Raw genomic sequence first — 20,201 nt, forward strand, 5'->3', positions numbered from 1 at the left:
TAATAATAAAGTTGATTAATTAAAAAATTTAAAATGAATATTTCTCTGTCTCTCTCTCTCTTTCTTGTCGGCGGCAAATATAAACACTTACAGCGTTAGTAGACACCTCCACCCGTATGCATCCCACAATTAACTTTAATTTTAATAATGAACAGCCTCAGTAGCACCATTTACTCAGAATTTACCTAGGATTCAGTCGGGGTAACCCAACCTTTTTCAGATTAACAGTATCTACCGTTTGTCCATAGTGGACGATGTCGTCGTCGTCGTTAATCCGCCGTCGGACTCGATGCGGGGCCAGCGCACCTACCCGAGTCCAGGAAGCCGCGCGTTGGCGCTCTCAGCTATCCTGGCGGGTTTGCATAAAACATCAGTAGGGCAGCAGAATTCATCCGATTGGGTGATTTCATTGGGTTATACATTCCCATTTTGATATATCCTGTTAAAATCCATGTTTCCGATGGTGAATCACACTTTATTCCGATATGTTTCTGACCCCCAGGGGCTCAGCATTCATTTGCTGAGTACGGACTTGGCGACCCCGGGGTTCCTGAGCTGGAAACTGGTAAGCGCCGCCAGTCTTCTGTCACCGTAAGCTCTGGGCATACTTCAACGACCACCGTGCGGCGCGGCGGTGGGACGTTGTGTGTCTCAGGGAATGGGGATCTTGGCTTCACCGCCCGGATCGCGAGGATGGGATAAACCTCTATAAACAACCCCTCAATCTCAAGGTGTGCTGTGCGCCAATGAGATGCATGGCTGTTGAGGTGGAACAGTCGTTAGCGGGCAACCTCTGGGGAACCTGCCGCACCTCAGTTGTATAAGGCTTACCTAGGCACGCGGGGCTCTGTCTAGGTGGACTTGTAGTTCCCCAGCTGCTCGTGGGACCGAGATGGAACCCTCGAACTTTTATTCTTCTCCTGCCAGCGGAAAGGGTGGACCGCTGGTGGGTTCTAACACCCAATCCAACAAGAGGGCTCGTGTAGCCAGTCCTCCTGATTCAGTTACTAGTAACAGAATGCAAACTGCTTCGCAGAATGTGTTTCTCATAATTAAAAGAATGGAGGGGAGTTTTGATAAAGTTTCACCATTTTATATACAGAAAAGCTTAGAAGGCATTGCTGGCACCTTAAAATCTGTCAAGCACTTGCGAAATGGAACCTTGTTGGCTGAAACATCTAGTTTGCAGCAAGTTCAGAACCTTCAGAAAGCACAATTTCTTGGAGAGTTTGCGATAGAGACTGAATTTCACAACACCTTGAACTACAGCAAGGGTGTTGTGACTTGCAGAGATCTCGTTGACATTCCCCAAGACGAACTGAAGGCTGAATGGTCCCGGGAAGGAATTGTCGACGTGCCACACGTTATGAAACGGGTGGATGGTACTCTCATAAAGACTGACTCATTTATCCTTACATTTAACAGCACCAAATTGCCAGAGCGTGTGAAGGCAGGTTTCCTACGCCTCAGTGTACGGCCTTATTACCCCAACCCCATGCGGTGTTTCAAATGCCGACACTTTGGACACACTACTCTCGGCTGTAGAGGGGAAGCCACTTGCGGGAATTGTGGTAAAGCCGCCCATGAGGGAGTTGGTTGCTCCTCTCCTCCCAAGTGTGTCAACTGCTCTGGGCATCACCCTGTGTGGAGTAGGGAATGCAGTTTCTCTTGAGGAACGGAAGATCCAGGATCTTAAAACCACAAAACGCATCCCGTATGGTGAGGCAAAGAAAATATACAATTCCATGCAGCCGCCCACGTTCGCTGCTTCCTTTTCTTCCGTTCTCAAACAGCCAGTCTTGAAAACCGATGCCGCTACACAAACGGAGGTTGCTACTGTCAGCACTAGCACCTGCGCTTGTCAATGTACGTGTGCTGCTGTCGTTCCTGTGAAGCCTGCTGCTCCCCCCCGGCCATCTGACCAGGCTGTGGTAGCTGACATCGTGGAACTTCCTGCCCCTTCCCGGGTTCATTCTTGTGCACTGCCCAGCGCTGCTACACCCCCTATTGCTTCTGAGGTTTTGGCTCCAATGCCACCTCAGGCCAGAAAATCTAAACCAAAGCCAAAGGTAAAGACTCACCCACTGAAGGAGACTGAAGTTATACAGTCTGCTGATGTTGATGTCATTCTCTCTGACGTCTCTCTCGACTCCTCTTCAGAAGCGATGGAGGTTGATGTCAGACTGGGGCAATCATCATCATCATCAGTTATCCGCTATATTAGCAGGTCCTTTGCCTCTCCATTTTCTGCGATCCATTGCTTCCTTCTTAAGGCTGCTGTATGTTGTACCGTCCATCATGTCATCCAGTATCTGGAATCTCTTCCTTTCTCGCTTCCTTTTCCCTTCTACATAACCTTCTAAAACTGTTTTTATCAGTCCGTCATTCTTTCTTAATATATGCCCAATCCCATTTCTTTTTCTTCTCTTTATTACATCTAGTAACTGTCTTTTCTCTCCCAAGTACCTCTTCATTTTTTACTCTGTCCATCCAACTTATTCTTTCCATCTTCCGCCATGTCCGGATCTCAAAAGCCTCCAGCCTTTCTCTGTCTTTTTTCCTCATAGTCCATGTTTCAGCGCCATACAGAAGAACACTCCATACAAGACATTTTATGAGTCTCTTTCTGAGTTCTGTGTCCAGACCGCTGCAGAAGATTCTCCTTTTCTTATAAAACGCCTCTTTTGCCATTGCTGTCCTTGTTTTACTTTTCTGTGATGCACTTCCAGTCGGTGTCTATCCCGCTTCCAAGATACTTAAAATTTTGCACCTCTTCTAGTGTTTTTCCATTCAGCACAATTTTTATTTCCTTACTTCCTCCTATTGCCAATACTTTTGTTTTATTTGTGTTAATTTGCATTCCATATTTTTTTCCGTTAGTTGCAATGGTGTCCACCAAATCCTGTAATTCTTTTTCCCCTGTGGCTAGAAGGACCATGTCATCAGCAAATCTCAAGCACCCTACTCTTCTTCCTCCAGTTTCTACTCCTTTGTCATCTCGCCACAAAACTGAGCCTCCACCTGTTGTGGGCTCTCCTCCCCGACAGAAAGTGAGAATGAAGATACTCCCACCCTGATAGATGGCTCCCATTATACAGTGGAACATGAATGGATTCCGGGCACATGTGGCGGAACTGAACCTCCTAGCATGGCTACGCCCCCTGTGTTTGTGTTTACAGGAAACGCATTTAAAACCATCTGATGCTCCTGTACTAAGGTGCTATACGTTATAGCGCAAAGATGACCTGACTGGAGAAAGGGCCAAAGGTGGAGTCGCCGTGTTTGTCAATAATGACCACCACTCCTCTGCTCTCCCCCTGGATACTGACCTGCAAGCAGTTGCAGTTGAAATTCATTCACGTCGGTGGCTTACCGTTTGCTCCCTTTATTTACCCCCTCTGGATGCAATGACCTTAGACGCTCTCACAGATCTCATCGACCAACTCCCCCGCCCATTTCTCCTCCTGGGAGACTTCAATTCCCGTCATGTCCTGCGGGGCTCCACTTCTCTTTGCACTCGAGGTCGAATTTTGGAGAGCCTCCTAACATCTCAAGTGTTGTGCATCCTCAACACAGGTACTCCGACTCATTTCTCTACTGCTACTGGGTCATTCTCAGCCATTGACCTATCTTTCTGCTCTCCAACCCTCACTGACTCTGTCCACTGGGAGGTCATTGACGACCTTCATTCCAGCGATCACTTCCCCATCCGCATTCATCTCCTGGATGGTGTATTGCTAGAGCGGAGGCCGCCATCGTGGATGATTGGTAGAGCTAACTGGCCACTGTTCACTCGGTTGGCTGTCTTTGACCGCCACAATAACGTACAGGAATGGGTGGATCACATCACGCTTGTGGTCCATCATGCTGCTGACCTGTCCATACCACAGTCTTCTGGCACTCTTAAGCGGCGCCTTGTGCCTTGGTGGACAGAAGAGTGCCGTTCAGCCATCCGGGACAGGCGTGCGGCTCTTCGCCGATTTAAATGCCGCCCAACAGCGGTCAATCTTACTGCCTTTCGAATCGCGAGAGCCAGGGCACGCCGTGACATTAAGGAGAGCAAGAAAAGGTCATGGCAGGAGTTCCTGGACTCCATCAACCGTTCCACTTGTTCCATAAAAGTATGGGAAGCCATCCGGAGGATTTCCGGTAAACGTAGCCGTTTAACAATAGCTGCAGTCCTGAACCAGGGATGCCTCCAAACGACACCCAGAGCCATTGCTCAGACGCTGGCAGAGCATTTTGCACAAAGTACTGCCACTGCAACCCAGGATCCAGCGTTTAGTCGCTACCGTGCGACTATCGAAAGAGCGAACTTGGACTTTCGGTCGAACAGTTCTGAGGCCTACAACTCCCCTTTCTCCATGTGGGAACTTGAATCGGCACTTACTAAGACTTCTGACACTGCATCAGGTTACGACCGCATCCAGTACTCCATGCTTCGACATCTGCCAGCGGCGTCAAAGGAAATCCTCTTCGAATGTTTTAATCTCATATGGCAGACAGGAGTGTTCCCCACGTCGTGGAGGGAGACAATCCTCATCCCTCTCCTCAAACCAGGAAAAAACCGCACATGTCCCGGTAGTTATCGTAGTATCGCCTTGACAAGCTGTGTCGGAAAGACCCTGGAACGGATGGTTAACCGTCGTCTGGTCTGGCTGTTAGAGACCAGACAGCTCCTTAGCCGCTTTCAGTGTGGATTCCGAAAATTTCGGTCCACAATCGACAACCTGACCCTCCTAGAGGCGGCTATTCAGCAAGCTTTCCTCCGTCATCATCACTGTATCGGTATCTTCTTTGATATGAGTAAGGCATATGATACTACTTGGAGACACTGTATTCTTGCACAACTGCATCAATGGGGCTTTCGTGGCCACCTCCCCATTTTCAGTCGGTCTTTCCTGTCTCAGCGGTTTTGTCGGACCCGCGTTGGTAACACACAGTCTGATCGCTTTGAGCGAGAGAACGGTGTCCCCCAGGGCAGTGTTTTAAGCGTTACCCTCTTTGCCATAGCCATCAACAGTATAACGTCTACAGTGAGGAGTCCAGTACAGTGCTCCTTGTTTGTGGACGACTTTGTTGTTTTCTGTTCCTCCTCCAGTGTTGCAACTGCGAGCCGTCAGTTGCAGCTAACAGTGCAGCGGTTAGAGGATTGGGCTGCAAAGACGGGTTTTTAGGTTTTCTGCCGATAAGTGTGTTTGTGTTCATTTTAGTCGTTCTCGTCGTCTTTTTACTTTGCCTGCCTTGCATATGGGGGATACTGTCCTACATTTTAGAGACACCGTGCGGTTTATGGGCCTAATTTTCGACTCCAGGTTGTCATGGCTGCCACACCTACGTGACTTTAAAGCCAGAACCCTGAAGGCACTGAACATTCTCAAGTGCCTCAGCCACATGTCTTGGGGAGCGGACAGGGCGCGTCTCCTACGGTTTTATCGAGCTTTTGTGCGTTCACGGCTGGACTATGGGTGCACAGTATATGGATCAGCAAGGCCGTCTTATTTGCAGATCCTTGACGCTGTTCACCATGCTCGGATTCGACTGGCCACGGGCGCTTATCGGACCAGTCCCGTACCCAGCCTCTGTGCTGAGGCTGGCGAACCGCCACTTACCATCCGGCAGCAGCTCCTGCTGGTGCGCCAGGCTTGCAAGTTTCTTGCAACTCCGTCCTCGCCTGCTCACCATCTTGTTGCTCATACACCTCTGGACCGCCTTTTTTCCCGCCGTCCCAGGGCTACGTTGCCGTTTGGGATCCGTGTGCAACGTGTGCTAGAGTCCCTCGGTGTGGAATCTGTACAGCCTCAAATCAAGGGTTTTAATCGCCTGCCACCCTGGTTACTGAAGAGGCCCGGAGTGATTTTAGATTTATTGCAGTACAAGAGAGATTGCACTCCTGCCACGGTTTTTAATGCAGCATTTTCTGCCATTTTATCTGAGCACCACTACTATGTAGCTGTTTTTACGGATGGGTCGAAACAAGGGGATTCCGTTGGTTGCTCAGTTGTTTTTCCGGATCGTGTCCTCAAGGTCCGACTGCCTCAGACTTTTACTGTCTTTGATGCAGAATTGTTTGCGATCTTGCGGGCACTGGAGCAGATGAGACATTCTTCCTCTCCTAAATTTCTTGTCTGTTCCGATTCACTCAGTGCCCTTCACTCATTGCAACGTTTGTATCCGGCAGACAAAATTGTCCAGACCATCCAGGATACCCTCCTCCGACTACAGCGACTGGGGAAGGTGGTGGCTTTCTGCTGGGTTCCGGGGCATGTCGGCATTGCTGGGAATGAAAGGGCAGATCTCGCAGCCAAGGAGGCGTGTCTCGATCCACAAGTAGCTCAGTGCGCTATTCCCCTGCATGCACTCACCTCGCTGTTGAGCTCACAAGTCATGCGTCGGTGGGAGGATGAGTGGCTGGAAGTGACTGACAATAAGCTCCGTATAGTCAAGCCCACAACGCGTGTGTGGTGTACTTACTTTCAGCCCCGTCAACGAGACGAGGTTCTCCTCACTCGGCTTCGGATAGGCCACAGTCCTATGACGCATGGCTTCCTGCTCCGGCGAGAGGACCCTCCAATGTGTGGTGCTTGTGGCGTCCAGGTCACTGTGCGCCACGTTTTATTGGATTGCGTTTTATTTTCTGACCAGCGGGCCGCGGCTGACTTGCCAGCGGACCTGCCATCTCTTTTAGGCAACACTCGGACGAATGTGGTTAAAGTTTTAAAGTTCTGTGCCATGTCAAATGTTTTTTCAAAGATTTTAGGGAGAGGATTTTAATTTGCTCACTGTGTGACAAGCTCGCCCATATTTTATGTAAGTGGCCAGCCAATGTCAATTTCCTGTGGTATTCTTGTTGCTATGTTTTCCCTTTCCTTAGGTTTTACTTTCTTGTGTCGCATTTTCCTTCTTTTCCTGCTTTCTTTGAGTGTGTGCTTCAGTTTTATTAGGTCTGTCCACATTCGTTCCTTTTAATGTGTGTCAGGGCGCTGATGACCTCGATGTTGAGCGCCCATAAGCCCCAACACACCGATATGTTTCTGAACCGTTTACTAAAGATGAAGAACTATAAACGTAGTAAAATGGCAGTCGTTGCATCTTTTAGTCTGATTTTATACAATAACTAATGAATAAATTAGCCATTACTCATCGCAGACATGTCCGGGGAGTAATTTAGTCAAATTTCAGAAACCTATCTTTGTTAGAGGGCCAGCAATCCTTTCCATCAGCTTGAACTAATAAAGACATCTTTCTGAAATTTGTCTAAATTAGCCGATTTATTTTATTTTCGTTTATTCATTGGTTATTTCAGAAAACGTGACAAAAACACGCGGCAAAACTACATATTTGTTTCAAACGTCCGACATGTTATTACTTTGGTAAATTTCGAAAAACTGTGCAGTTTTTTTTCTATTTGTCCTTTTTTCAGATAAGATTGGCAGACTGCAGGACTTTCGTCATGGACCCACCTCATTTTGGGCAGATCAGTTTTATCTCCTCGGATGGAGGGTGGCTAAATGATGACTGACTTAAAGAATCAATAAACAATGTGCAAAAAGATTTACGTTAACTGCTACATTAGCTTTCTCAAAATCACATAAATTGCTTATATTGTAGGCCGGTTGAGGAGAATGAACTCTTAAAGGCTTAATACAGTAAGATAAATATTACAGTCAGAAACTGTGTAAGTCTTGAGGCGGCCAAACTCATGGAGTGCAGTATATTCTTAGTGTACTTTATCTGAGAATGAAAATTCCTAGTGACTCCCAAAAAAATTGACATGTCCTTTCAAACCTTTACGAATCTTCTTCTCGCTGACACCCCGACAAAATAATGATAGAAAAACGCTATGCACAACACATTTTGCAGACAGTCTCCAGGCACACCTTTTAACGTACCTGCAACATTATGTCACTGTACGACACATTAATTCAGGAGATACAACGTCGTAAACATTGGGATGCGTGAAAAACTTCTTTTCTTAAAACGGAGCGCTAACTACACACACTACACCCATCCAGTGTCTGATAATGGGAGCACTTAGTGACTTCCAGCAATACTGAAACATAATTTCAAACCTTTCCTAAACTTTCCCCGATTACAGCTCCATTAAATAATGAAAGTAAAAAATGGGAGAAAGGACGTAAATTAGACGGCTAGTTGCTATCGTTAATTTAGATTACACAGTTCTGGCAAATATAGTACCGTTTTGTCCTCGCTGCCGTAATTACTTTCCAAGTTTTTCTTCTTATTAATATAGCTTTTTGTGTTGTTTCTGCCGAAGATTGGAGCTGTGTCATCCTTTGTATGCCTCAGTATGAACGACATTGCCATCACAGCTACAGGACACAAACGCCTCCTGCAAATGGGTAAGGAAGTCTACGTTGCTGGCGCAAGGAATAACGTCGTTTCATCTGGACAGCAGGACGAACTAAATGTACATGGATACTCTGCAGATCACACTTAAGTGCCTGGTAGAGGGTTCATCGAACCACCTTCACAATAATTCTCTATTATTTCAGGCTCGAACACCTGTATCTTTCTGTGCGAGCTCTGATTGCCATTACTTTATTTTGATGACCGTTTCATCCCTATGTAGGTCGGTGTCAACAAAATATTTGCGCATTCAGAGGAGAGAGTTGGTGATTGACATTTCGTAAGAAGATTCCACCACAGCGAAAAACGCCTTTGTTTTTATGGTGTCCACCCCATATTCTGTATCATGTCAGTGACACTCCCCCCACCCCTATTTCGCGATGATACGAAACGTGCTGGTCTTCTCTGAACTTTCTCGATGTACTCCGTTAATCCTATCTGGTAAGTATCCCAGACCGGGCAGCAGTACTCCAAAAGCGGATGCACCAAAGTAGTGTAGACAGTCTCTTTAGTAGATCTGTTACATTTCCTAAGTGTTCCAATGAAATGCAGTCTTTGGTTTGCCTTCCCCAGAAAATTTTCTGTATTCTTTCCAATTTCAATTTATCATAATTGTAAATCCTAGGTATTTAGTGAATTTATTGAACTTACAGCCTTTAGATTTGATTGATTTATAGTGTAATCCAAGACTAACGGATTCCTTTCAGCACTCATATGGATGACATCGCATTTTTCATTATTTAGGGTCAGTTGCCAATTTCTGCACCATTCGCATATCTTTTCTAATTGTTTTTGTAATTTGTTTTTATCTTCTGATGAGCTACAGTTAATGTCAACACGTGTGAATTAATTTCATCCGCGCAACAACCAGTCCTGAGAGCCTTACCCGTTTCTTTTGCAGTCGTTTCTATGCTTCGCATCATTGTAAATTTTCTATTAGAAACGAAAATAATGAATGAACTGCATTTGTAACGTAATATCGAAAAAATTTCATTTCCATGCCTTCGAGAAAACGCCTTTGCGATTCTGAAGCAGTCACACAAAGAAATATGCATAACATACATATGTGTAAGAACAGTATCGAAAGTAAGAAACATAGTATACAAAACACAAATTCTCTGTAATGTTCATATAACTCAGAACATGCTTACAAACAACATTTGTAGAACACCGGGCGCAGCTGCTTTGTGTGTTTACAACGCGATTTGTGAAGCTCTCTATTGCAATGCCTCTTCATAACTCTATAGGTAGCTTATTGTTTTAGCCTACAGCCGTTTGCACTTCGCAGTTGAAAGCTGTCAAAACCGCTGTCAGGTGTCAGGTGTTTCGTTAAGCTGACTCTACTGCATGAGTGTGTTATTAGGGAACAATAAAAGTATCAAAACTTCATGCATGATGCGACAGCTTTTCACGCATCTCATTGTTTATGGCGTCCTATCTCCTGACTATGATAGGCAGGTGGTTCTTATGTCAACAGTGATTGTTGCCTGACGGTAACGGATGTGTGTACCTTTTGTGGTAGAAATCGGTCCAGTGGTTTAGGAGGAGATGTGGAACATACACATATACATAGATTTTTTTAATATGTACGGGTACGGAGTGAAATGTCGTGGATTAAACACTGCCTATATGCTACAGCAGCAGATGCTTCTAACATTGATTCAGCTGATCCGTTTGAAATGGTCATTCAGTTCTTAGTTTCTGTGGGAGGCTGTTAATCCATTGGGCTAGTCTTGAGACCTTTTGGTTTGTTGTCCGTATCCATAAGATGTTCTGCGCGTGAAAAATGACACATTTATCTTCAGTGAAACATGTCCCAGCAAACAAATAAGAAAAATACTGTGATTGCTCATTGCGGAACCTACTTGAAATCAAGTTCATTTACAAGCAAACATGGACACAAGAGTGCTCTTTATCCTCAAGATAAATATTTTCGTCCTAGTTCAACGAGTGGAATGTGGTAGGTCGTTTGAATGAGACCAGACTAGTACAATGCTGACCATTAAAATTGCAACAGCACGAGGGTAGCACGCAACAAACACTGAATCACATGCAGTATACTACATCCTTGGATATGCAACTACATAAGGCAGATAGGAGGAACGCTAATAACGTTCTGTGTACAGCGTGCATCATAATTAAAGGCGTAAACACATACGGCTGAAAGTACTGGATACTAGAAGCAAAAAAAGTTTCAGTAAACAGAGACTCTTCAATGCATACCTTAAGAGCTACAAGCACTTCTTCATCTTTGATATTGTGAAAGAAATTTTACTGCAAGCGCTTCACTTTCCACATTTTCAGAGAAAATATGTAGTAAACATGGGCTCTAAAGTGCATAACTTCACAGCCATAAGTACTTGCTCATATTTGTTACTGTAAAACACATCTCTCGTATTAGGCAAATTCTCACAACAATTGAGCTATGCATTAAGAGCCCATGCTTGCTGGACATTTTCCCTTGTTTTGGTCTATATTATCTCCTGCCAAGATATGGAAAGCAAAAAGCTTGTTTAATAGTATCAAAGATGAAGCGATGTTTAAGGTATGCATTTACAGCATATGTTTAGTAGAGTTTCTTTGCTTCTTGTATCGTGTAGTTTCAAATGTATGCATTTACGCCATTAATTATGATAAGCCCCCCTGTATGGGATTACTACACAGAGGGCTTCCAGTTCTGAAATTGTGTGTAAATATAGGTTATTTGTGACGATACGGTATCATACCTCGTGTGAGAAGTGAAAACGTCTACCAGCACCTGTCGAAAGTGTGTTGCAACAGGAACGTGGCCAATTTAGACAGCACTTTATCATTATGTGGTACTGCTGCCCCCATTGGTTGGGATCCCACGACTGCCACCCGAAAATGCCATCGATGGATTCAGAAGCGCCATACTCAATGGTATGCGTGAACTCAACGGCACGAAGCAACTAATGCCCGAGGGGACAGTAACACTGTTCGCTGAGCGATGTAGGACCACACAGCCACATCACGTTACTTGAGTCGGCAGGGAAGTACCGAAGTACCGACACGAACATTTATGTATTTATTCATTTATCAGTTGCTGTTTTTACATACGACCTGCATCTTAGAAGCAACCCGAGACCATGTTGCACCATTAACAGACCTACATTGTGGAACAGAATTAAAACGATCACTTTTCCGAAACACCCTAATTATTTTCCATTGAGATGTACAACTTTGAAATTTGGCTCAAAAGTGCCTGCAGCCTTCCTCTGTAATAATGCAGAAGTGTGACGGCCTACGACTACTCTTCAGACAGCAAGACGTCAACACATGCGAAAAAAAACGAGAGCTCAAATATTCATGTGAGATGTAAGGTCACATTGGCACCGCATTTCCACACAATTCTGCTCAGCGCCACACTGGAATTGTCACGCGATCACAAGATATTCACATCTCCTCTTACCCACATTTCACACATTCTTCTGACACTTCTGCGATGTTAGCCATAACGGCGACGCCCAGCACTCAATTCAAGCGATTTTCTTATGTGTGGCCGAAGGAGACACTTCAAAGGCACCGACACTCAGAATCGACATGAAGAAACCTCAGGGGATGCATAGATTGCGTCAATGAAACCACTCCTCTCCTTGGGACGTTGATTCCTATACATTTCGCCGTCGAAACGACCGTTCGCAGTGCGGTGAGCAGCGAGCCGATGTTCTTCATAACATTTGACACTGCTGACACACCCGGACGATTCAACCCCTCTCCCTCCCCCCCCCCTGCCCCCCTTAAGCAAACCGTTGGTGTGCAATGCCAAGATACATGATTGCACCAATTTGTAGTGTAGTGTTACCGCAATTTTTGCTCTGGTGTACAGGTTGGGGCTACTAGGGACTATTCAACAACATTTAAACATGATCCGAAACAGCAAAGGGTTCTAATACGTATTCAGCCATCCTGTTTGGGGCCCTCCTGTGGCGCTAGAGGGTGCGACATTGATACAAGTGTGAATAAAATGGCAGAGGGTCCCTCTAACACCAACCAGTTCGGCAACACTGTCCGTGATAGCTGCCAAAGTTTATTGAGCACTTTCAAAGTGTATCTGCATAGAGAAAACCGGTGAGAGAATCCTGGCCGCCAGTTAGTAGGCACGCTGGAATGGAGATGTGTCGAGTATCTGCCCACCGGCAGGTGCCTAGGGCTCCAGCCACAGATTTGTGCAGGTACATTTAAAGTGCTCATTATACGTGAGCCGGTGACACTGAGCGTGTTGCCGGACTGGGGAGTCCTAGAGTGATCCTTTGCCGTTTTATTCGTGGATGTGTCAGCGTCAGATCCCTCCGTGATCACGCCACAGGACGCACAAAACAGGAAGGCTCAGATGGCATAGGCACTGCTTCGGATCACGTCAAATTTCGTCGAATGATTTTCAACGGTCCCAAGAAGTTCCACACTGATTTGTGAACATTGCGGTCCCGCTGCACTCCAAAGGCTGCAGTCATGTTCAGCGGGGATGCAGCTCCACAGCGTCCAGAGAAGGGTTGAAAAGTCCGAGAGTGTCAGCAATGTCAAAGATTGTGAAGAACATCTTCACTGTGAACTATCGTTTTCGACCGCAAGATCTCAGCGGAAGATGTTGTTTCATTGACGCCCTTTATGTCACCCCCTGAGATTTTCTCTTGTCAGTTCTGAGCTGCGATATGTCTGAAACGTTTTCCTCTGCCACACATTAGAAGAGGGCGTGATTTCAACTCTGAGCGTCGAGATGCTAACCTCCATCGCGGGGGGGCCTAACGAAGGAGTGAAATATGGATCAGGGTATGCAACGACCTTACCATCATGCGCCACATCCACGGTGGCACTGGGCAGGAATGCGGTGAAATTTGGTGTCAATGTGACATCATTAACACATGTTACACCTCACATAAACTTCTGAGGGTTTTTTTTTTTTTTTTTTTTTTTTTTTTTTTTGCATGTGTCGGCACCTTGCTTCTCGAACCGTCGTCGAGCCAGAGGGTGACGCCGCAGGGCTATACGCTTTTGTAACGTTACAGAGGACGCCTGTAGCCACCTCTGAGGAATATTTCAAACTTATGCGTCACAATGGGAAATAATTACGGGGTTTAGGAAAAGAGTTGCGGATCCACAGCGCATTAGTAACATTGTTTCCATCATTTGCCGTCAGGTTGTTTTGAAAATCTATATTTACCCAGACATGTTTCGACACTTATGTGTCGTCTTCGGTAGGTCAAATTTTATTTCTGTCAAGTACAATGTCAAATTTATGATAACTTAGAGGCACTTTAAGTGCATTTTGCTTTGTTTTGTTTAGATGCTCACCTTAGAATTACATCGCTAAATGAACTAGAACATTTTAGTGGGCAGAGGTTATGTGCGTTTCTGTAATTATATTTTTCGTCCTGTTGCGTGTCTCTGGATGATGTATCTGTCAACTGCTACTCAGTGCACTGTTTCCACACAGTTTTTCACAAAATTTTCGTTAATTGGTTCACCACACATGTACTTTCATAAAATGTGGCGAAACGTGACCTAAGCAGACACTTTTGATTCCACGCTCAGTGAGAGTATTATGTTATTGTCGCTGCTCACTTGTTCATCGTTGGTCTTGTATCTGTTTTGGCGCTAATTTTTCGTCAGAAAGAGTGTGGTGTGGCTGCTGGGAGAGGGCAGAATCTATGTAATGCGTAAAGAGATGGAAAGCGGAATTGGGAGGAAACTCTGAAAACTTAAGTTTTTTCCGATATTTGAGACTGTTCGTTATGTTTTATGCGGGGATGTGCTTTTGTACAGTTCATTGAGTGTTCCAAACAGTGTTTTATTGCACAGTGTTCCATTTTCGTTCAGGACTCTCTTTCCTTGTATTATAGTTTTTTGTATGTGGTAGTTCTCCTTAAGGATCTTAAAATCAATGTTCATATTTTTTGGATGGTGGTTTCCTTGCGTTAGGTGACCTGCAAAGGTGGAGTGTGTACTATCACTTCTTAGGGGAAGAAGGTGTTCAGAGTACCAAGTTTTGAAATTTGTGCATGTTTAGCCTATACAGACCGACTGGCAGGAACTACAGGTAAAAATGAAATTGTCGTGTGACTAGGGCCCCTCGTCGGGGAGACAGTTCGCTGCGTGCAAGTCTTTTGGTTTGACCCCACTTCGGCGACTTGCGCGTCGATGGGGATGAAACGATGATGATTAGGACAACACAACACCTAATCCCGAGCGAAGAAAATCTCCGACCCAGCTGGGAATCGAACCAGGCCCTTAGCCCTGTCGCGCTGACCACTCAGCTACCGGGGGCGGACATGGACTACAGGTTAACTGACATTTTCCAGCTTTGGAAGGATTTGTCTGCAGAGGTGTTCTCAAATGGCTCTGAGCACTATGGGACTTGACATCTGAGGTCATCAGTGCCCTAGAACTTAGAACTACTTAAACCTAACTAACCTAAGGACATCACACACATCCATGCCCGAGGCAGGATTCGAACCTGCGACCATAGTGGTTGCGCCGTTCCAGACTGAAGCGCCTAGAACCGCTCGGCCACACCGGCCGGCCAGGTGTTCTCAGTGTTAGATTTTTCTGTACTGTGTTATTTGTCCGAAATGATATTTGTAGCCTTTCTTTCTTCAGTATGTTTCCCACCCTGTTGACGTTTTTGTTACTCTTAGTATGTGCCATGCTGCACTCTTTGTAGGGTGTTCCTGGTTACCTGTGTTTGTCTGCAGTTTGTGTTCTTGGTTCTCTGTTGTGGCTGGTGATTTGTTCATGGTTTCTTCTCTTTTAATTTGTTTTTTTCTTTTTATTTTGTTGTTTAGTGTGTTTACCATTCGTGTGTTGTACCCATTCTCTCTGGCTATCTGGTGTATTGTGTTTAGATCCTCTGTGTGTGGATGAGTCCATCCAGCTGAGTTTTGTTGAGCCTGTGTAGCATATGTCTGAATCTTTAGAGTTTGTGTGCTTGCGGGGTGGATGGAGTTGATATGAATGGGTGTACTTGTGCCTCTAGTTTTCCTGAAAAATCGAAAATTATTTTTCTAATTGATTCTGTATATGGTGATGTTTAAGAAATTAAGTTTCATTTCCTCTTCTGTCTAAATGGTGAATTTTATTTTTGGGTGAACTGTATTTATGTCACTGTGTATTTGTTTTATTCGGGTGGCTGTTTCATTAGTTACGCAAATGATGTCATCTACATATCGATACCAGTATATTTCCTTGTACTGTTTTGGATGAACGGTTGAAGTGAATATTTTGTTTTCAATGTGGTTTAGAAATATGTTTGCAACTAGACTGCTGAAGGATGAGCCCATTGGTAGGCCATCTTTTTGTAGATAGAACTCCTTCTTGAAAGAGAAATAGATCTGCTCTGTTATAATCTTCAGGATGGTTTCTGTTTCATCTACGTGTGCATGTCTTATGTCCTCTTGATACTGCAGATTATTGTTTCTTCTACTGGCACATTTGTGTACATGGATGTAATGTCAAAAGATACCAGGGTTGCTGTTGATGGTATGTCGATATCTTTTATCTTTTCTATCAGTTCACTGTTTTATCTATGTTTCTGTTGTTTGTGAAAGTGTATAATTTCTGTAGTATTATACGTAAATGCCTAGTTAAGTGGTAAGATGGTACATTTTTCAAATTTATTACGGGCGTGATTGGACAGTTATTTTCATGTATCTTTGGTAAACTATTGAGGTTGGGTGCTTTGGGATTCTTTTGTGCCATTTATTTGGCTCGAGTTTCGTGATGGCGACTTTGACGGTTTTTAAGAGTTTTTGTATATGTCTTTGATACATCATGGTAGGGTCATTGATTAACTTGATTATTTTGCCCTGTTCTATAAATTATTCTCTTTTCTTGATATACTCTGCCTCATTCATAAGTACAAGTGTGTTCCTTTTTTACAAGTAGTTATCTGTACAGTACCAAAATGAAACACCTAATTGCTCTGCTTAACTACTTAAAAAAAGAAAAAGAACACATGAGAATAAACTCCATTAACTTCTCGTAATACGAGGCCACAGCCTCTACAAATACTTTAAATGACGCCATTTTCTCATTTAACACAATAAAAACAATTAAGCTTAAAAGCAAAGATTATATCATTTAATGGATATAAAGTGAAGTAGAGGAGGAGGAGGAAAAATACAAGGATGGTGGAGCGGGAGGGGGGGGGGAAGAGAGGGAAGGAGATTGAGAGAAGATGCTGTCTAGATACAAACAAACGTTTCAAATAACAAAAATAGGTTAGCATTAATGGGAATGGAGCACCACTGGCTGTTAGCGCAGCGGCCACTATTGCGGCTCCTCTAGACTCCGCAGCAGGAAGAGGCATGCCACCAGTGGTACGCCGAACGACACCATTGCGCACGTGATATCACCATGCCGTATTTTTAGGTAGCATGTCACCATGTTGTATTTTTAGGCAGTCCTCGGTTTTGCGCGCTACTTTACGATTGACATAGTTGCGTGTGGGAGTTATTAGCTGAATGTAAGGTTGCCAGATTGCATTCCTTGTCGTCACATTTTTCTTTCAAGCATAATTTGTTAATAGTAACTATACAATTTATCCACATAATACTGACATATTCACATGAAGTAAGAAATAAAGATTTCTTTGTTATTTGTCACATTAAAAAGTTCCAGGCTTCATTTTTTCAAGATTCGCCATCACTTGCAGTTGATCATCTTTTCCTTCTTCTTCTTGAATTTAATTTTTAGTATGCTGCCAAAGCTTTCCATATATATGGCACATGACGAGATTTTCCACTGTTCATTTTCAGTATGTGACTATAATAGGTGTAGTAGGAGAGAATGTTGTACCCTGGGACAATTTACAGAGTTTCACATCTATCCAGGTCCGTAACGGAAGTTAAATACAATTTATAATTCCATTTTTGGGTTCCACGTCTCAGTCTATAAAAACGGGACCATCATAGGATCGCCTTTTAGTCCATCTGTCCATCTGTCTGTCTGTCCAACTGTTAATAACACTTTTTACCAGAAAAGAATCGATGTATCAAGTTAAGATTTATGTCACATATTAAGGTCTGTGGTCCCTTCGTGGTGTAGTACTTTTAAGCTTCTAAGTCAATCCAATCGAAATATGAGGCTGTTTACGTCACATGCTCATGAAAACCTGTAGGGTGCTTCCTTTTGACCTAGAATCATGAAATTTGGCAGGAAGCAATTTCTCACGGTACAAGTAAAGGAAAAATCAGAAAATTGTCCGTTTGCAATTATATAACGCGAAAAGATTTTTTGTTGTTGTTTTATCCGTTTGTCTGTTTGTCTGCCCGACTGTCCCTTTTTCTCTGTAACACATTGGTGTATCAAATTCTAATTTATATCAAATGCTAAGATGGATGCGCCCTTGGCCGTGTAAAAATTTTAAGCTTCTAGTCCATGCAGTCCAAACAGTTGACTATTTATATGACATACTTTGATACTCAAAAACTTATTCATCAAAATATATAGGGCGCTTCCCGTAGACCTAGAGTCATTAAACTTTGAAAGAAGCAAGGTTTTACAGTACAAGTAAAGAGAAAATACCGAAAATTGTTAATTTGCGATTGTATCACAAGAGAAAATATTTCTCATTTGCTGTCCGACCCTCAAACTTGAAATTAAAACATTCTCGGAATTCTTTACATCGCTGGGGTAGATATCTTAGCATTGTCAGTGTCGGTAACAGGCGAAATTTGTCAGTGTCCTCGATATCCCTGAACGTATAAACTATGTACACAATTAAGTTTGTACAGAACCCTCAGTTCTCGAGTCTTACTCGCACCGGGCCAGTTTTTTAAATGATGTCATTCACTTTCTATGTGCTGCAGTGTTCTTCTGAAATTACGAAAGTTACTCCATCAAATTAAGGTTCCAAGGTACAACACGGTCATGTGCCTAGGAACGAATATTCTATTGAAATTCAAAAGCGTTGCAACCGGGAAAATATTAACATTTACTCTATTTAGACGTCTACCTGTTACATTATTAGTCTGTTACACACCAATAATCAATAAGTGAAGTCAAATTAAGTAGAATTACTATCGAAAACCAGTTACAAGTTAAATACATTTTCAAACTGCAGCTATTGGAAACTAACCCAAATTTCCATTTTTAGACAGATGAAACAGTTAAGGCATTATTGAAACTCTGTTGATTTGCAATTATCCAGCGTTCTATGGGAAAAGACCTTCTTCTGTTTCAAGGTATAACATGGCGCACGACCAACCATGTATGGCTTTACTGTGCACACATTACATAACTAGTTTTAAGAACACATAGAATTTTACTTAGCATAATATTCTGTAACTGAAGATATAATATGTTCCAAATAGCTTTAACACATTGTAAAGCAGTTAAATGAATAGAACTCGAAATATTTAGGAATCCTGCACGAAACACAGCCTGTGTCCAGCAACAACAAAAACTATAGAAAATTGTGGAAACTGCTAAGGGTGGCATCTAGTACGAAATCCTTCATGCGATTCTAAAATTAGTAACTAGACTGAAGTACAGACAAAAAATATCATGTGTGCCCAAGTAAATTGTCCTCTAGGTACAAAATTTTCACCTCCGATGATGCTCGGTAATGTGTTGTATATGTTGCAGTATACGTAAATAAATAGAATACAGCATTGTTGTTGGTTCTTGGGTGCCTGAGGCACACCGGCTCATCACTGCCTTGATAGTAAAGGGTGCCAGCGGGTACACAACAGGATCGTAAAGCAGGTGATTTGGATGGCAGGCGCCACATGTCTAACAGGTTAGGACAGTGGCTGCGCCCTAACTTGGAGGTCTGAGTAACGTTATCTTCCAACAATATAAACCGCATGTTGCCCGTTCTTCCTAACTTTATTAGTGTCACATTTTTCAGACACTATCCACATATTCGATGAATGAATCTACAAAAATTTATCACTGTACCACACGTAGTGCAAGAGATACAACATCAAAAACGTTGAGGTGCGTGAAAATGAAACTGCTGGGCGAAATTTAGCTAGAGATACAGGTGTAATATGTGCACAAATACGTGTGAAAATTGTTAAATATATGAGAAATATATGTGACAGCTGTGTTCATGGGCAAAGCCACGGGTGAAAAGCTCGTTTTAAATACCTGGAACAATTTCAACTACATTTGCTACATATATTAATTACGATCTGGAAAGAAAAATTGCAGGGATAAAAACCACCAGAATTCTATTAGAATGAGTGTGATAATGTGGAGAGAGAGGGAGGAAGAAGGAAATGGACAGAGAGAGGGCCGAGGAGGAGACGAACAGAGAGAGGGAAGAGGGAGGAGTAAGTTGACAGAGAGAGGGACAAGGAGGTGATGAACAGGGATGGACAGAGAGTGGGAGGGTTGGGGAGAGGTGGCATATGGGGACAGACAGAGGAGGTGGAGGAGATGGACAGAGAGGGATGAAGGACATGGACAGAGAACTGGAGGAAGGAGGAGGTAGACTAATGGAAGATAGAAGGGCTGTATCAAAAGTAAGGTTCCCATATTTCTTACAAATAGAAGACGTTGTTTATTGTTATTCATTTATACATTGTTGAAAAGCTTACTTTTGTCTATTTTTCAACACACTTTTTTCGACACACTTTCGAAGACGATGCTCCAGCTTTTGTATTCCTAAGTCGAAGAAGTTTCCCGCCAACCGGTTGAGGAAGCGTGTGATCTCTGGACTACATCGTCGCTCTTGAAGCGTTTACCACCTAAGTGTTCCTTTAGCTTGGGGAAGAGGTGATGATCGCTGGCAGCTAAGTCCGGTCTGTTTGGGGGACGGGGCATAGCAGTCCACCAAAATTTCTTCAAAAGCTTCTGTGTTTGACGAG

Source organism: Schistocerca serialis, chromosome 7 (genome assembly GCF_023864345.2).
Source record: "Schistocerca serialis cubense isolate TAMUIC-IGC-003099 chromosome 7, iqSchSeri2.2, whole genome shotgun sequence".
NCBI lineage: Eukaryota > Metazoa > Arthropoda > Insecta > Orthoptera > Acrididae > Schistocerca > Schistocerca serialis.